This window comes from Manis javanica, chromosome 5 (assembly GCF_040802235.1).
Source record: "Manis javanica isolate MJ-LG chromosome 5, MJ_LKY, whole genome shotgun sequence".
Lineage (NCBI taxonomy): Eukaryota > Metazoa > Chordata > Mammalia > Pholidota > Manidae > Manis > Manis javanica.
The window spans coordinates 105,501,497-105,509,499 of NC_133160.1; the positions used below are offsets into that span (position 1 = coordinate 105,501,497).

Sequence of the window (8,003 nt, forward strand, 5' to 3'; positions counted from 1 at the left end):
TTATTGCTAAGTTGTATCCCATCATCCTGTTAAAGGACACTTGAATTGCTTCCAGATTTGCTATTGCAAATAAAGCTGGTATAAACATTTGAGTATAAGTCTTTGTATGGACAACTCTTTCATTTATCTTGAGTAAATAAGCAGTAGTAGAACTGCTCAGTAGTGTAAATGTATGTTTAACTTTCTAAGAAATTGCCAAACTATTTTCCAAGGTGGTTATTCTATTTTACACTGCCACCAGTAGTGTATGAAACTTCTAAAACTTGATAGGTCAATCTTTTTAATTTTAGCCATTTTAGTGGTAATATAGTGACAAGTCATCATGGTTTCAATGTGCATTGAGTATCCTTTCATGTGCTTATTTGCCATCCCTGTATCTTTTTTGGTGAATCATCTTTTCAAATTTTTTACTAATTTTTTTTAAACAGGTGGTATGGTCTTCTCATGCTAAAGTTTTAAGTATCCTTATATATTTTGCGAACAAGTGTTTGGTTGTATATATGTTTGCTGCATATATATATGTATAATATATACATGGAAAATATATATATTTTCTCCCAAGCTGTGGCTTGACTTTTATTTTCCTAACAATGCTTTTGGAAGAGTAAAAGTTTTTAATTTAAGTGCAATTTTTTTTCTTTCATGCGTTTTGTGTCATATTTAAGAAATCTTTGCCAAATCCAATGTCACTAAGATTTCCTCATGTTTTCTTCTTGGTCTATGTTCCATTTTGAGTTCATTTTTACATGGTGTGAGGTAAGGGTTGAATTTTTCTCCCCCCATATAGTTACTCACATGCATTTGACTCAACACAAAATACAGCTTTAACATGTCCAGGGACAGTTAAGGGATAGATACTGATATTTGGGCCTTTGGCTTGTGTTTTTGAATGGTATGGAGGAACTGGATATCCAGAACGAGCCGTCACCATGCTATGACTGATTCATGTTGGGGACCACTGTCCAGTTTCTATAGAGTGGACCTCCAGATCATGAACATATGATTCCAAGAAAACCAATACCCACATAGATAATTTTAGCACAAGGTCAAGAGCTTACTGCTTTTCTTTCTTGCTTACATTGGATTGCTCAGCTCTCCTGAAAGGCTACTTGCCCTAAATAGAGATTTGCTAATACCAGAGCCTACATTTTTCTTTGCCAAAATGATACAAAGACAGAAGCCATAAGTCAGAGAAGGAAAAGGAAAGGGAAAGGTGAGCATATTACTGTTCTCTCACAGGTAATTGGACTTCTTGCTCATTATCCTCATATTTAGTACCTGCCTTAGAAAGCTGCCAAAATATTGATGTTAATTCTAGAAAGTCATGTCAAATATTCTATATTTCTTTACAGTTTTCTAGTTTCAAAGTTTATCAATATTTCTACATGACTATAACTAATTGCAGAAAATAGTGTTCAAAAAAATCTCCATCTATAAATCCAGAATATCTGTGGGGATACCTACATTATTAAAGTAGATTTCACTTAAAATTAATCTCCAGAGGAGTTACATTACATTGAATTCCATGGATCATTTAAAATATGATTTCATTTCTACTTATTCACAAATACATAATTTTTCAAGAATGTAGATGTCACTCACAAACTGCATGGGTTTGCACATACACATATACGTATATGCCTCATACTCATATCTCAGTTCTGAAATTTCAAAGAAGGGAAAAAAGTGTATCCCAGATAAGTAGATTTATTTCATTTAACTATTAGTGTTCAGAAAAGAGCAGAATAATAATTTTTGAAGGCACATTAAAACAAAACAAAGACTAAAGCACTCAAAATAAATAAATTCAAAGTTACACGTTTTGTAGCCCACTTTTTCACTACCAGAATAATTTGGCATTTGCTCTGGGGGCACAATTTTGACTATTGACCCAAGGTATAAACTTACTTATGTATTCTAAAAACTAATATTATGAAACATACAAACATTCTCAGTAAACATTCATAGTGCATGATATAAAATATTTTTCATTTTGATTGAGCTTTTCACATTTTTGCTTTGTTAGCCTTTGTGGCAGAAGACTGTGCAAGCAGCAAGCTCTGTGTAACTGATCACCCTACTGAGTGAGGTGTTCCTGACTGGATTGGTAAGAGGGGATGCTGAGTAGAAAATTCCCCCTTTGAATAACATTATCATTCCAGAGAACAGAAAGATTTCGGATGGGTGTTTTGAGTCAATAGGGAGACTTTTAAGGAAAACCTAATAGAATTTCTCAGGTTTCTTGAAGTGTGAGAATAGGTAACTTATAACCTTTCCTACTGTTAAAATAAGTTTGCAAGTTGCTGTCTCTGCTGTTTACAGCAATCAAAAGAAGATGACAAATAGCAAATGAATAGAAACAAAAAAAAAACAACCCTCATATGGAAAGATAGAGACCATGACCAAAGAGGGAATAATATTTGTTTTATTTCCAGTCATCTGAAATGATCTAATGTTTCTTGCTTCTGGCTCTGCACTCGGGAGAGCATCCAGAACTCCTTGAAATGGAAGCCACTGTCATAGTTTCCACTGTGGCAGAGTCCCCATATCAGCACATTATTTTGCATTTAAATATATATTGCTTTTAAATTTTAAATGGTGATGTGAGTGAGAACCCTTGGCAGCAAAGAAATTAGATTGGGAAGTCAAGTGAGAAAACACAAGGAGGCAAATATATTGAAATGGAGCTTTTCATTTGTTGTGTCTCAAAGACCCACCTGGAATCCAGAATGATTCCACAGATGCCTGACACCCAGCTTGATACTTTCTTGAATGTTAACGCCTTTCACGTCGGTAAGCTGGCAATGCTTTCGATACATAGTATTTGGGAAGAAAGGGAAAACAAATATGGATCCATCAAAAGAAAAACTGACAATCTCTCTTTCTAGGTAATATCCCAGAATTAGACCCCAGGAAGGAAAATGAAGAAAATTCAGATCACCAGGCCTCCATCATACCAAGTTTTTCATAAAAATTAACAAATAAGGAACTCATTGTCTCTCTTGGTAAAAGCAAAAAGTCAATTCATCTTGTCTACATAGAGCTATGTATAAGGTAAAATCTGTATATGAATGCTATGTTATTTTATGTGAAGTGAAATGCTATCCTAGATAGTGCACATTCTTCACATAGTGGGAAACAAATGTGTGTTCTTTTGGTTTACATGTGTGTGTGTGTCCCTGCATTGTCCTTGGAAAACGATATCCATACTAAAAAAGATCAAAAGAAAGTAAGCAAAGTAATAGACAGACTTAAGAATGTCGCAGATGGGGAAAATGTGAGGGGAGTGAATATATTTTGCCAAAGAAATGATACTAAGCGGGTGAGGAAATGAAAACATTACATAAATACTTATATACTGAGTACAAACACTGGTCAGATCAGGCCCTCAAAGACTCATTGCTCCTGCTGAAGTCAAAAGTCTGTTCTGAAAGTCGTGCACATGCATTTAAAGACACAACTCAGCCTTAAACAGCTAATAGGTGAGAAAGAAGTATTTATTTTGGATAGAAATGGCCAAACAACTGGGCTTAAGAGGAGGGAAACTCACTTTTGAACTAAAAAAGAACCTTTTTCACCAAGAGGAAAAACAGATGCTGAAATAGCTTGTGTAATGAGGTAATCACAGTAGGCATGCTTGATTTAAGACTAATTAGGTTGGTAGAAATTCTGTGTTGATTTAGTCAGGGACTAAATGCAAACACCCAAGGATCCTTTTCCATCAAACTCTCCTATGCGATTATTTTAATCATTATTCTAACTGTCTTGAAACATCTCTTTCTATGCCCACTCTGGACATCTTTTTTTTTTGCATGTAGGGTACATTTACATGATCATAGACTTGAACAAGCACAGAGATAAAAATAAGTCTAAAATGTTATTTCTTTGTAGAATGGATCCCAGGATGCTGATGGATAAACTGGTGCCTTCAACATAATAATTCAACCCAATGTGAGAACATTCTTTGACTTGAAGAGAAAATTTTCCCTTCTAAAAACCAGAAGTGTTCTAAGCAGATTGATGGTCTGCCTGTGTTACTCTTCTTGGTTCCAGACTCTTGGTGGGGGGAAAGAATTCCAGATCAGCTTAAGTTCTGAAAGCTTGTTTTCATTTGAGTACTTGCAAATAGTCAACAATCATCTCCATTTTACATTTCATGTAGTTTATGAGACAAGAAAATTCCCTGAAGGTCTTAGCAGACTCACGGACTAAAGATCCAACGGTCGGCCACCACTGATCAGAGGCACAACATACTGTTGAATTCATTGACATTTTCATTTTATGCATTTAGCATGCAATATCCTCTCCAAATTATATAATCTGTTGCTTTTTACAGTGCATAATAGTAGGCAGCATATTTTTTTTCTAATGCAAGGGAATGTAAAAAATAACTGTGCCAAGAATGAATTATTGGAATTTAACACACAAGCTGCAGCTGGTCACTAAAACCCATTTGTGACTTGTCAAAGAAATGTGTGGAATCACAGAATCATTTTCCCAGTTGTAGCTGCCTATTCATGTGTGCAGAAATTGAACATTTCTGATTGGATTTATGAAAGAGAAAGACTTCTCCAAGAAACTCCTTTGAGCACTCAAAATACCAAAATAACAAATTTGAAAGCCATCATATTGCATTTGTGCTTCACTCTTCCTTCACGTATCAAACTGCCTCAACAAGTTTCAAACTGCTTTTTCAGCAATACTAATCTTACGTAAAGGATGAAATTGTGGTATAGCAAAGAATTTCCTCAAGATTGTTTAGATAATCTGACATGGACCTAGGAAAATTAAGACCAGCCCCCTCCTGAAATGCAATGAGCACAAAGTTTACAGACTCAGTATTTCTGTTTCAAGATCTATATACTGCTTATACACCAGCTAGCTAGCCACCAATCCAACTGGGACCTGATGGTCATTCATTTCAGCTACAACCTCCTGGCCAGTGTAAATGAGATCCCTTACTTACCTCCATTGCCACACTTGTTTCCACTCTTTTATCCCAGGGTAGCTAGAAGGCATTATAGCCTACATATTGGCTTCACCAGGAATGCGTGCGGTCTGACACTGGCTGCTGCTCAACCAAATTTACTTTCTTACTAACTGCTTATGGTGATTCTGAACAACTGAGAAGCATCACAGGTTAGGCCCAGGTGATTCTGATATATAGGCAGGTTGAGAACAAATGTCTTACTTAATTCTTAATAACCATTCCAAACCTGTTCTATTATTCTCCTCACATTCCTAGTCCCACTCAATGCCTCCCACAACCTGCAGTATTATGTTTTACCCATAGTAGAAACTCAAGTATTTATGACATGGATAATTGGAAGAATAGATGGATGAATTAATATTGAGAGTTTAGTAAATTTTGTCAGTAAACCCATGTTTGGTTATTGATTACTTTTACAAGCAGCCATGAATTAGCAGCTCACCAGTATATTTTGTTTGGCTCTCAAAATGTTGGCCCAAATGGTATTTTTAAAATATTTGAATTAATTGGCAACTTTTGAACCCTGGGAGGTTTCACATAAAAGATTGCATTTCCTGCTTTTTTGGTGAAAAACGCATGGAGATTTTAATGTTGAATTCACACACTAGCATGGCTGCCATCAGGGAAGCAGGGTAAGGCTGCCCTGTTCAGACAAGGCATACCTCTTCTGTCTGCCAGTCTTTTTCCTATTGCTCGGTACTGAGTGCCATTTGCCATTGAGCATCAAACCTGTGATTCTGTTTAACTAGTCACTTCACTTTTTATTACCTGCATGGTTCATAGTAGGCTTTTGTTTTGACCTGATCTTTATTTGGGGGGAATAAAATGCTCAGATAGGAGATTTGTATTCCAGTCTCACCTTGATACCAACTAACTTTGTGATCTTAGCCAAGAGTTCTGATTTTTCTTGTTCAATGTGTTCAGCTTTAAAAGGAAGAGGCTAGACTCTATCAATGGTTCCCAAACTTTATTCTCAATCCTTTTGGTACTTTTGGTAAAACTAGTAACAGGCATCCAGGCACTATTATGATGATTTTGAAAACCTAACGGAAGTTCCATATTCCTAGGATGGCTCTTTATAGCAACTCAGAATTCTATCAATTGACCAATATTAAATATGGTAATTATCAATAAAAATGAGAACAAAAAATAAAAATGGAGACAAAATAAATTGCTTTGTAACAAATTCAGTTTTCCAGCTTATTTTTTGAAATGCAGAGCCCCACAGAACTCTTAGGAAAAAAATGTCTTTATCTTTAACATTCCATCTTAATGTAATAAATTCTGTGTAAGCATTGCTGTATCCTCCTCATTCTTATGCTTATATGGGACAAATTGAAATAGTACTTATTTTTTCTCTTTCCTCACTGTTATTCTTTCTAACCTTTTTTTCTCAATTTTTTCCTCTAATGGTTAGTTCATAAGCAATTAGCATCTTCTTATGTGCAAAGCATGAGAAATCAAATGAGATCATTCACCTGGAGACCCTTCAACACTGAAGCTTAGTGAATGCAAGGTAGAATAATTACTATTACTGATAATCATCTCAACATGGAGGAAGAGAGTAAGCGTGGCAGACCTTTTTACTCTGAACCGTTGTCTAGTCCTTATGCTGCTATAGCTTTGATGCTCCAAGAAAATCTCTTAGGAGTAACTGTAAGCATTCTACAGGCAGGATTTTCCAGTCTCTATGGAAAGACACTAATAGAGTCAGTTGATGTACACACACCTATGTAGGCTTGAAGGGGAGGTTTGCTTTAGTGTGACTTAAGTATCTCCAAATTAAAACCAAACTGAATTCAACACACTGGCTTAGAGCAAAGGAGAGGGGTTTCAGCACTTGCATTCTACCGCCCCTGCTCCCATAACTTCTAAATCAGGAATGGCATTATGGGAGGTAAGAGGAAGGGATGCCTTTGTTCATAGCGAGAATCAGTGAGCTTCTGCATCATACAGGGCAGCATCTCCCTCTCTCCAGTTCTCAGAGCCATTCTCTTCACTACATCTGATGACTTATTGCTCCTTCCTGATACTGGCTGGTTTTCTAGCCAGGGAGTCTGTTGGACTTATTTCAGATTGATGTCATCTACTAATTAAGGAAACATTCCTTGAATCTGAACCCTGAGGCAACAGCCGGCATGATACTTGAGAGACTTGTTAGTGTAGCCAAGTGAAATCGGAAGCACCAGGACGGAACTCGCTGGGCAAGTAGGTGAGGGAGACTGTCCGAGAACCCCTAGTGGGGCAGGTAAGTGCAAAAATTATGTTCACTGACGGTATCATTGGCAACGCTGAGGACAAAAACATGTCTTTGGCTTATCTGTCAACTGTTTCTGGTACAGAACCAATCTGGCTGTGGATTGTTAAGGATCCAGCTGATTTTTCATGAAAGCCAAATGGGATAATACATAAGTAAAATTAAAGGTTTTTAAGCCATTCTCAGACTCCTATAGAGAAAAAGCCCCCAAGCAAACTTCATATAGGATGCAACTAAAGCTTGTTTCTTAATGCAATTTGCTCTGGAAGATAAAAATATCTTTGGAGAATTTCATCAAATTTGTTTTTAGGCACATTTTTTATTCATTGTGTTGTAAATGAGAATCCCCCACATCTGGAAATAGTGACTGCTAGATCTAATTGTGCTATTATTTAGGTATGTTTTTTGGCCGGGGGGAAGGTATATTTTATTTTATCCATTAGGTTTTATCACTCATTAGAAGCAGTTACCTGGTGTACTGTGTCGAAATGGATTCTGAAGTTGTAACTAAGACTACACAAGTGACCGTAGCACTGTTAGCAATATCTTCTGTCGGAGAGGCAGGGGCGGGGGGTGCGGGGTGATGGGAATAATGGCAGATACATTCTATCTTTTGAGTAAATGATCTGGTATTTCCTTGAATTCAAACTTGGCACTTATTTTTTAATTAGCTATATTCCATATTTACAGTACAGAAGGCTACTGAGAAATACTTATCATCTGAACAAGTGGGATTAAATATTACCTGTTCAAAGC

General features: G+C 36.5%; 1 long non-coding RNA gene across 2 annotated transcripts; it reads left to right on the forward strand.

Annotated features, from left to right (window-relative positions):
- The first annotated feature begins 898 nt into the window (after positions 1 to 898).
- Positions 899 to 6,263, forward strand: LOC140849382 (uncharacterized). Of its 2 annotated transcripts, XR_012131119.1 has the most exons (4): positions 899 to 2,107; positions 2,712 to 2,793; positions 2,889 to 3,054; positions 3,892 to 6,263. It is a non-coding gene; the product is annotated as an uncharacterized lncRNA (long non-coding RNA). The 2 variants fall into 2 exon arrangements; XR_012131118.1 differs by having other exon boundaries at positions 899 to 2,793.
- Positions 6,264 to 8,003: the final 1,740 nt, after the last annotated feature.